Source organism: Bombina bombina, chromosome 7 (genome assembly GCF_027579735.1).
Source record: "Bombina bombina isolate aBomBom1 chromosome 7, aBomBom1.pri, whole genome shotgun sequence".
Classification (NCBI taxonomy): Eukaryota; Metazoa; Chordata; class Amphibia; order Anura; family Bombinatoridae; genus Bombina; species Bombina bombina.
In genome coordinates, this window is record NC_069505.1 from 567,418,723 (window position 1) to 567,430,629 (window position 11,907).

The 11,907-nt window shown below is 36.9% G+C and overlaps 1 long non-coding RNA gene across 1 annotated transcript; it reads left to right on the plus strand.

Annotated features, from left to right (window-relative positions):
* Positions 1 to 3,030: 3,030 nt before the first annotated feature.
* On the plus strand, positions 3,031 to 9,931 carry LOC128636079 (uncharacterized). The gene is made up of 2 exons (XR_008398657.1): positions 3,031 to 4,939; positions 7,209 to 9,931. It is a non-coding gene; the product is annotated as an uncharacterized LOC128636079 (long non-coding RNA).
* The last annotated feature ends 1,976 nt before the right edge of the window (positions 9,932 to 11,907 follow it).

The window sequence follows — 11,907 nt, forward strand, 5'->3', positions numbered from 1 at the left end:
GCGGTACAGCTATACCGAACAGAACTTGTAATGGCTGCAGTGCTGTTTTAAAGCTGAAAATGACATATTTTCAGCATTAAAAGACGAACGCACAACTCGTAATCTAGCTGAAAGTGATGGCGTTCCTTTTGTCAAAGGTAGTCTGGGCAATAATGACTTTAAGCATAGTAAGGTTCTAAAACTTTTGATTTCTGTATAGTTTTTAGAAGTGGCTAAGGGCTAGATGAGGCTTCTGATTTTGAGATGGTTTTCTATATTTATCAAGTTTCTCCCTATCTGTATACATCTTAATCTTGTTTTTAGAGTTCTGCAGCTGGCTCCATTTGAGCGTATGCACTCAGCTGATATTAAATTAATATCTTGGAAGGTTTTTGTTTCCTCTTGTTTTTTTCATTTTATCCTAAAGTTTCAGAGCTTTCGGCTCTGCAGTGTGACCCCTCCTTATCTTACTTTTGATGTGGATATAAGAGATCCTTTGTACCTAATGGGGATTTCTTCCTACGGGGTGTTGGACCTCAATATGAATCAGGAAATAACCTGGATGTTGTGCATACTCTGATGTTCTAGCTACAAGCAAATGGAGATTTTTAACAATCGAATGCTATTTTTTTGCTGTATTCTATGGTAAATGTAAGGGTCTGAAGGCCACTTCTTCTACTTGAGAAGTGTTATTCGGTTGGCTTATGAGCTAGCTGAACTATAGCCTCCTGAGAGAACCATGGCTCATTCCACTAGGCTCTCTCCATGCCATTAGAAAGAAAACACATTTTATGCTTACCTGATAAATTCTTTTCTTTCCTGGCATAGAGAGTCCATGACCCGCCCTTGATTTAATTTTAAGACGGCTTTTTGTATATTTTTAAAACCTCAGGCAACTCTTTACCCTTGGGTCATCTTCTCTTTCCATATTCCTTCGGCTGAAAGATTGGGGGTTTATGGGAAGTGGGAGTGATACTTAACAGTTTTGCTGGGGTGTTCTTTGTCTCCACCTGGTGGCCATGAGTTAAATTCCCACTAGTAATTGAATGGATTTGTGGACTCTACATGCCAGGAAAGAAAATAATTTATCAGGTAAGCATAGATTTAGTTTTTCTACAAATAAATAATGTTAAGAAAAAAACTATAACTGAATTAAACATTTGTTTTAATTTCCAATATGATTTACTGGAAAACACTAAAGAGAGAATGTGTTTCACAGTGAATTGGTAGCAGGAACCTAAAACAATTTAGATGCATCTTATAAGTTCTGTTGTGCATACTCATACAGAATAGCTACAAATGTAATACATGACACTTCAAGATGTGATTCAATAATTATGAAAAACATCATTACAAGGTTCCAGTAATTTTTATACTTAACTTTCTATTCAGAGGCGTAACTAGAAACCACAGTGCCCAGGTGCAAGAATCTAAGAAGGGCCCACCACTCACAAAAATTGTGAATCAGATAACATGTCTGCAAAAGGGGGTACCCTGTGCCCACAGTCTGTGAGATGGTCTGACCCCCTGTTACTGTATATAGTGACACTGTTTAACCCACCAGTACTGTATATAGTGAGTTAGTGACACAGTCTGTCATCTGCAGGTGAGATGGCTGGGCTGACCCTACCCACCCCAGTACTTTATATAATGACCATGGTAGTCTGGGACATGGCCCAGCCCCCCCATACTGTTTTATAGTGGTACTGTATAGTGACACTGTTTACCCCCTGCCCCCCCCCCCCCCCATGCTGAAGTAACAAGTTCTGTAATCTGCTGGTTCCACAACCCTATGCACACACATACATGCATAAATACACACACAGTCACATATATACATACACACATACACACACATAAACATCAATGGGTAAAACAGAAACCCTAAGCCCTGTAGTCATAGACCGAGAGATTAGTGAAGCATCACATGATATCAGTGCAGGCAGCGGGAGGTCAACATTTTTTATTGAAAGAAAAAAAAAGTTGAATTTTTTTTCTGAAGTTGCCCCCCCCCCTCCTCAATGGCCCAGTCGCAGTTGCAACCTCTGCACCCCTGGTTTCTATTCATATTTATTAGACATGTATATTCGTATTCAGACAAATCTCTATTTGTCCGAATATTACCTAATTCATTAATTTGTCACAGATGGGAGTTGTGGCAGTTTAGGGGTTAATAGTGTAGGGTGTTTTATTGTGATGTGGTGGTGTAGGGGTTAAATGGTATGGTAGTTTTTATTTTTTTTTATTTTAGGCATTTCATTTGTGTTAACGAATTTTATTCAACAAATGACATTTATCTCAAACGAATGGAATGCATATCTAAAGTCGGATGACCCAAAAGGGTTGAAAATTTCAGCCAAAATAATTCTTTAATTATAAATATGATTTAATAAAAATGTGTTTGATTTTTATGTCTTAAAACTGTTTCATGTTTTGCAATACTAGTTGTAAAGGGCATTTTTACCCCTTACACCTGTTGAAGGAAACCAAAAAACTTGAGTACTTTTAACAACAGCAATATGACAAGCCACGAAATGTCAATGGGCTCAGAGATCATTTTTCATCTTCTATTGACTTCAATAGTATAAAAAAACAACGGTCCCCCACCACTAATGCAAAATTAACATTGAACAGCTTTGTAAGCTGTTGGATGGTGTAAACTTTTTTTTAGCAGCAGCTTTAGTGACCAAAAATGATTAAAGGGACACTGAACCTAAATTTTTTCTTTCATGATTCAGATATAGCATGTAATTTTGAGCAACTTTCTAATTTACTCCTATTATCAATTTTTCGTTCTCTCGCTATCTTTATTTGAAAAAGAAGGCATCTAAGCTGTTTTATTGGTTCAGAACTCTGGACAGCACTTTTTTATTGGTGGATTAATTTATCCACCAATCAGCAAGGACAACCCAGATTGTTCACCAAAAATGGTCCGGCATCTAAACTTACATTCTTGCATTTCAAATAAAGATACTAAGAGAATAAAGAAAATTTGATAATAGGAGTAAATTAGAAAGTTGCTTAAAATTGCATGCTCTATCTGAATCACGAAAGAAAAAAATTTGGGTTCAGTGTCCCTTTAACAGCACTAAGGTGAACTCAGCCTATGTAGTTTATTAACCTGTGACCTGAGTGAACACCCAAGAGAAGCTTACATTTTTTTCAATAGGCCCAAAGGGTGGAATTAAAAAAGTAAAAAAATCTTAAAATCTACAGGTCTAATGGTTTGGAATGCTAGAGTTAAATTGCCCACGTAAGGCAAGATTACAAGTGGCGCACTTATAATATTAAATCAGATTTACCAGAGAAGTTTTAGCACTGCCCTCATCGCTCTAGCGTACCCATTATTTTCAGTGGATATCGGGACTGTGCTAAATAGCGCTGATATTACAAGTCGAAAGTTATAAGTTGCGATCAAGTAGAAGCCTAAATAGTGCTAAAGGAATGAACGCGACTTGAGATCTGACAAAGTATAAGGGTTAAAAAATAAAAATAATTTTATCTTCTAAGTAAAGAACATAGGAATGTAAAGTATTCCTAACACACCTTCGGCTTTAGCGCAGTTGGTCTAGCACAATTTCAGCTTAGCACATGAGCAATAAATAGAAGAGGCTTTCTTTAGTGCACCCCATAGAAGTCTATAGGGAGCGGGAGGACAGTAAGGACAATTGCAATATCTTGAAGTTAGCGCATGTGCTAGCAATTTACTTTTAACATGTAATAGCAGTGCTGTGTTGTTCAGCTGTATGATGTACTGAAATGATCCACAAAGTTCTTTTAAATCAACTTATTTTTTATTTCTGAGCCCTGACACCTGAGCTGCTTTCTGTCTGCTGAGCTCTTCCTGACTGCTCAGAGCTGAGCACTTCCTGGGGCATCAGTTCCCTTCCTGTTATCTGACCCTTATGCATCTGCATTACAGGCTCAGCTCAGCCTAAGTGCTAACCCAACAGCGCTATGTTTACCTTGCGTGCAGTTAGTGGTCATGAGTGATAATCAAATTAGTCCGCCGCTTGTAATCTGGTCCATATAAAGGTATAGGAGTATAATCATACCATAAATGCATTTCAAACACTTAATATAAATGTATAATTAAACACAAAATTCTAACTCTGACAAACAAGGCCCTCAATTGCACTGCTTCCCCTATATCTCAGACCTTCTCACTCTCCCTCCCATCCCCTTTGCTATGCTCACGACCTCTTCCTCTCTTGTTACCTCCTCACATTCCCACATACAGGACTTCTTCAGACTGTCCCCTATTTTGTGGACCTCTCTGCCTTGCTCCCCTAGTTTTGATTTGAAAGTTTCAAGAGCTCCTTAAAGACTCTACTGTCCAGGGATGCATACGACCTGCACTAACCTTATCTAACCTCAGTTCATCTCCTCCTTTGTTATCCCCTTGAACCCCCTTAGCATGGGCCCAGCTGTTTGTAGATCACCTTCATAAGAGCTGACAACAGAGCAACTCTCGGCCGGGCCCTCTACCAACTGTTTCCCTATAAATGGTACCTGCATATCATACCTTTGTTTATAGCGCTGCCGAATCTGTTGGCGTTCTACAAATAACTGATAATAATAATATTAATATAATCAAAGGTTTTTCAAACAGATTGGAATAGTTAAAAATTTGAAAGCCCCACCAAAAGCCATGGGAGACACTTTCCATGGAAATTCTAATGGACTGGAAATTTGGAATGGCTCAAATTATATTTAAATGTCATGAATTTACAGTTATTACTTTTATCATAGATATTTGGATTAGGAACCTAAAATAAGCTCTGCTTGAAACAGAACCGTTTAAATCAGTTCTCATATTTTCACTTTTCTTATTCCTATTTATTCTTCTAAACAGAACCCAAGGGGAGCAACAATGTCAGCATTTTGATTGGTCTAATGGTTGCTGTTGTCGCTCTGGTCATCATTGCTGTTGTAGGAACATATAGATACAGGAATGCAGGTGAGTTAGAAATTAAATGAATGAACGCTTTAGTGATATTTTATCTACATGCATTTTACGCAAATGCTCAAAATAACTTTTATTACTTTTCTCTGTCGCTCATTCTATATATTCATATAACTTTTTGCTACAACAATAGTTTTTATTCTCTACAATATCTCTATATAACTATAATTTCCTAATGTTCCAAGTAACCTCTCTATAAATCCCCTATTGATTCTCAAATTGCTACACATAATTCTCCTTTGTTCTCCACCTATTGCTTCATGTAACCTCTCCATGTTACTATACCAAATAATGCTGCCTTATAGCTCCTCTTATTGTTGTTAGAACAGTAGTAAATGTCTGTCCAAGAAAGGACCCAGAGGCTGAGAAGTGGCTAGTTAGTAACTGTAACACTGTCCCAAAACGCTGAGAATAACCTAGAACTTGACTCTCAATAGGTAGTGAAAGAGAATAGTAGTTTAGTTGGACAGGCTGGATCATCACGCCACAGTCAAATATGGTACAATACACCAAGCAGGGAGTAGTCAGGACCAGCATTGGTCAGAAATCCAGACGGGAAAAGAGGTACAAAATCTTCTGGCAAAAGAGCAGTCGGGAGCAGGCTTAGGTCTAAATCCAGGTGGATAAGAGAGGTGCCAAATCATCATGCCAAAGAGTAGTCAAACACAGTTCAAAAGGTGAAGGGGAGGTGACAGACAGAGGATAATTCAATGAACAAGCAAAGTTGGCAATGAAATATCAAAAACTAGATTTACTGTACCCAGTAACAATCTGATCTAATACACGGGCAAAGCTATTTAAACAGTTTAGCAAGAAAACAGCATAGGCCTGCTAATCCAACGTGTCCCAAAGAATAGCTTGGGTAATAAATAGAAAGTAGCTCATTACTATGGATGTTAGAAAAAACACAACAATGGAGCAATAAAATGGGACTGAGGCACACTATTGACCGTAGCAAAAATGAGCGTTCTGACAAATGTTCCATAAAACATTTTCCTATAACTCATTCTATTGTTGCCCAATATAGCCAATATGTATAACTCATCCTATTCCTACATAAAGCAGCTTCAGAGCCCTTGAGCCTACAACCACAATTTCAGAAGCTGCTGGCAGGGGCAGGATTGCGCAAGAGAGCTTTTGCGCAACCTTACATTTCACCAATGTTGCATCTCTGGCAGTGATCACAGGTGAACAGGTACCCTGTTTGGGAACTTGTCTGCCTATACCTTCTCTAATATACCTCACAATTTCTTCTATTAACTACACTTATTCCACCATAAAGCATCTCGATATATTTCACCATACATATTGTCTATAAACTCTACAGATATCTACTTCTATTGTTCAAATAAAACATCTTCCTATAACTTATCCTATTGTTCCATATAATCTCTCCCTATAACTCATCCTAGTCTGTCATAAAACATCTCTATATATTTCACCCTACCACTGTCTATAACCTCCTCAGGCATCTACTTATTTTGTTCAATTAAGAATATCTCCCTATAGATCTTCCTGTTCCATAAAATGTTTCCAATAAGACCTTCTATTGCTTCATATAACCACTCCCTTTAACTTCTGTTGTTCTATATAACCTCTCCTTATAACACATCCTATTGCCCCCTATAGCCTTTCCATATATCTCGTCTGCTCCATAAAACCTCTCCCTATAATTACTCCTATTGCTCCATATAATATCTCCCTATAACTCCTCCTACTGCCCCTCCCTATAACTCATCCAATTGCACAATATAACCCTCCCTATATCTCCTCCTATTGCACCATATAACATCTTCCTATAACTCCTATATTGCACCATATAACCTCTCTCTATAACACCTCATATTGCTCCATATAACATCACCTTATAACTCCTCCTATTGCACCATATAACATAACCTTATAACTCCTACCATTGCTCAATACATTCTGGGCACTCCAGAAATAAGTCAATCCGGGAGTAATATAAAAATATAAATCTCTATTCAATAAAAATAAGATAAAAACACAGAGCACCCTCATGCTTTGTATAATAAAGTATTGCTCAATACAACCTCTTCCTGTAACTCATTATATTCTTCCTCATTACCCCTAGCTATAACTTCCCTTATTACTCAGTATAACCTTTTCCTTTAACGTATTTTGCTTAATAGAACTCTTAATAACTCCTCCTATTGCACCCTATTTTCTATTCATATACTGTATAGTATATACTCCTATTGCTCCATGCAACCTCTTTCTAACACTGTCTTACATTCTGCAGGTCAACACCAAAGAGTGAACATTCAGGAGCAAGAGTAAAGAACTGGACCATTAATATTGATAATCTGCATATGTGGATTATGTTTGCCTTAACCCCTTCATGTGTGGTACATTAATGTATATGTCTGAAGGCCTAATATTCAATACCTTAGAAACACAAATTTTATCTTAAGAGATGTTTATATCTCCCTTTTAAATCTTGACTACAAGATCTTAATGAAAATCTTGGTGGACAAATTAAAACTAATTTTGCCTAAACTTCTTCATCCAGATCAGGTGGGCTTTGTGATGGGCAGAACTTCTGAACTTAATATAAGGAAGATCCAAAACATCATTTGTCAGTATAGTGAAGAGATGGGGAAGGTAGTGTTCCCTGCTCTGCCGGAGGCTTTCCTGCTGTCTTTGGATGCAGAGAAGGTATTTGACAGAGTAGAGTGGGATTTCATGTGTAAAGCTCTAGTAAATTTTGGGTTCAGTGGTAACTTTCTGAACTTTGTCTCTAATGTTTATTCAGAAGTCACTGCTACTTTATTAATTAATAATTATATATCATGTTCTTTCCCTCTATATAGAGGGACTAGACAGGGATGTCTGATGATACCACTTCTTTTTAATTTGATCTTAGAACCCTTGGCTATGAGGCTGAGGAATAGTATAATGGGTCATGGAATTGGTAAGGACTTTTTTCAGATTTAAGTTTTTGCAGACGACCTACTGGTGTGTATAACTACTCCAGATAAGCAAATAACTGGGATTATAAATCAACTCAAAAAGTATAATACAGATTTCCGGATATAAATTTCTATGGTTTAAGAAAATTAACCTAGATCGGCCATATCCATTCACAGAAACAGCATTGTTAAAATATTTGGGCCTACATTTGTCGGCTTCCCCTAATAATTGGTATGAAAAAATAATTACTGTTGTAATCTTTAAATTGAGAACTTGGGTAAAACTCCCCCTCTCGCTGTCTGGAAGAGTTGCATCCTTTAAAATGTTTATTTTACCCAGAATATTGTACACTCTTCTTATGCTTCCTTTATTAATCAATAATCAAGGTATAAAAAGATTTTTAAAAGCCTTGAGAAATTTTCTCTGGCAAGGCAGAAAGGCCAGGATTACAATGGGGAAGTTATTCCTACCCTATAATAGGGGAGGTTGGCTTTATCTAACTTAAAGTTATGCAACTATACAATCCTTTTGAGATCACATTTAGACTGGCTATTTCAATCTTGTAAATATACAAGCCACAGTATGGATGATAGAATATGTGAACAGTTTTCTTTAAACTTCATTCATCATGCTTTCAATACGGATATATTTATTCACATTCATTAATGAGAGATGTTCTTGTGGCCTGGAGAGCCTTGATTAAACTTATTCTGGGTCTAGAGTACAGAACTTCTACATAGCTCCCCTTACTTGGCAATAACCATTTTTTACCAGGCCTCCATAACAAATGATTTTAGACTTGGAAAGATAAACATGTGACCAACATAGGGCACTTGGTTGCTTTTTCAAGCATTTATATATACAAATTTGAAGAATTTCAAAGGAAATATAAGGTCTCTAATATTAATAGATTCTACTTTATGCAAGCTAAATATTAGCTAACTCAACTGATTAAAGCCTCTCCTATTTTTTTCAAAAACATCCTTAATAAGATCCTCTGAAGGTTAAGGGAGGATCTTTATTATCTATTTATATGATACTGTTATTTACTCTAGAGGAGGATTGGTAAATGATTTCAGCGCTAAATCTGATAAACTTCTTTCTACTTCAAACAATGATATGATTCTACAAAAAAGCCTGATCACTACAAAACATTTAACAAATTCTGCTAAAGTCAGAGAGTCCCAATTTAGACGTATTCATCATGACTATATTACGCCTAGAAGAGCACAGAAATGGAAAAAGGAAATTAAAAATATATGTATGAAGTGCTCAGCTTGTAATCCTAATATATTACATTTAATGTTTAATGTTTAATTGTCCTAGACTGATCCAATTAAGGGCAAAAGTGGAATATTTCTTTTCATGCATACTTGGTATTAAAATCTCTCTCTCAAGAGAAACCATAATATTCATTACCAGAAAGCCTCTACGGAGATCCAACAACAAATTTATTCAGTTGGCGATTCTAAGGATTAGATTTGTTATTTTTAATAACTGGATTTTTGAGAAAATTTCCTTCAATTGAAAAGTAAAAAATCCTCTATCTAAATAAGCAATTCTGAAAGCGTATGATTATAAGATATACAAAACAAATAGTTTAAATAACTATGTCAAAACATAGGGGACATGCATAATATTCATGGGTACTGAATACAAAATTCAAATAAATGAGATAGTTACAGTGTAGGAGGTTAAATGGATTTAAGCTTTGCAGTGGTTTGGGGATGGAGAAGGGGGCGGGGAGCGAGAGGATTCCCTCCTTGCTCCCTTTTTTATTGTCTCTTCTTGAAAAATTTACAAAAGGTACACAAACACAGAATTCTGAACATAACTGTACTGATTATTGATTTTGAAATATACATACTGTAAAGTAGTATAAAATATAATGGATTTCATAAGTTCCGTGTATGTAATATCTTTTTTTTTTCTTTTAGTTTTGTAAATAGGCTCTGGAATCTATTTTTATAATTGATTATTCTATATCCTGACACAGAAATCTTAAATTTTTGTAATAAAATAAGAGAAAAAAATAAATAAATAAGAAATGTATATTATCTTGCTATGTAGTTTTCTTTATGTGAAACAGAGACTCCTACATTACAATACAAGGTCTAAAAAAAACCCAAAGATTTATCTCCATGCCGATGAGGTTTTGAATATCAGGCCCTGAGTGAACTTCTGAGGCCAAACTAATTAAATGACATTCAGCTAGATTACAAGTTTGGTGTTATGAGTGAAAAAGCAGCGTTATGGCCCATAAAGCTGCTTTTTCCCTAACGCTGCTATTACGAGTTTTGTAGGTATAGGTGTACCGCACACCTTTTAGGCCGTCACGCAACGTCAATACCGCACTTTTAAAAAAGTCCTTTTTCAATGGGACTCCCATATCACTGGTATCATGAGTTTGCCTGGGAAGCCAAAAAGTGAGCGGTACACTCTCTAACCACAAGATCCGTACCGCCATCTAAAGTCAGTAGTTATGAGTTTTACGTTACAAAGCTGTACCATAAAGCTCATAGCTAAAGTGTTAAAAAGTACACTAACACACATAAACTATCTATTAACCTCTAAACCAAGGCCCTCCCACATCGCAAATACTAAAATACAATTATTAACCCCTAATCTGCCATTCCGGACATTGCCACCACTAAAAAAAATGTATTAACCCCTATTCTGCCGTTCCCCGACATCGTTGCCACTATAATAAACCTATTAACCCCTAAACCATTGCCCTCCCGCATCGCAAACACTATTTAAAGATTACTAACCCCAAATCTGCCATCCGCCCACACCGCCACTATAATAAACCTATTAACCACTAAACCGCAAGCCCCCCACAACAAAATATTCTATAATAAATTATTAACGCCTAAAACTTTAACCTCCGACATCACTAACTCTACATAAATATATTAACCCCTAAACCTAACCCTAATGTAACACTAAGCCTAAGTTTAACCCTAACCATAACACCTTTAACTTTAACATAATTAAAATAGAGCTAAATAAAACCTACAATTATTAACTAAATAATAAGAAATACTTACCTGTAAAAAGCTTGTAACAATACATAATCAACCCTGCATACATTCATTGGCAACACAGGTTGTCAATCACACATTAATTAAGCATGCTAAGCTATAAAAGGGGATCAGATAGTACAGGTGAGCATCTTGATAAAGGCTGACATACAGCCGAAACGCGTAGATGCATTTTCTCTATCACCTGTACAACTGAGGATAGTGGAGGAGTTCCCTACGAGTTCACTAGGCTGAACAGATTTCAAAGTGCCCCCCAGTACAAAATAACGAGGGACAGATATACACGTTGCCGCTGTGGTGCCTACAGGAAACGGACCCCATTATCCACTGAAAGTTTCTTCACCCTGCTACTTTGGAAACCACAATTTGACTGTGGCATACCCTGATAATCCATACAGCGTCAGGAGGTTACAAGCCAAAGGCTTCCAGATTGTCCTTAGGGAACACAGATTGTCTGAAACAGCCCAGCATTTGGAAAACCAGCAAAAAGGAGCCCTTGTCTCACACTTGTTTGGAGGACAACAAATAAAGAGGAATATTGCCCAACAATCGGTCGTCTAAACTGCAACTGAACCCTACCGATGAAAAAAACAACTAAAGGTAACGCCGCTATTTGCGGCAGACTTTTCTAACACCTCCAAATCAGACGTTTAACTCCTTTCAGAAACATTTCAGAACTGTTTATTTATCCGTTAACAGAATAAACCCAACAGGTACTTTTTTATTATATCAGCTTATCTAATTTTTATTATTATCAGGTATTTGTAGAGCGCCAACAGATTTTGCAACGCTGTAAACATAGTCGGTGTACAGGATAGCTTTTGTAGGGGTCAAGTGGGTAGAGGGCCCTGCCTGAGAGTTTGACTGTTGTAGTCGGCTCTTATGAAGTGATCTGTAAACAGCTGGGCCCATAGGCTTACATTCCAAGGGGTTCAAGGGGAAAGCAATGGAGTTAGGAAAGGTTAGTGTTGGTTGTATGCATCC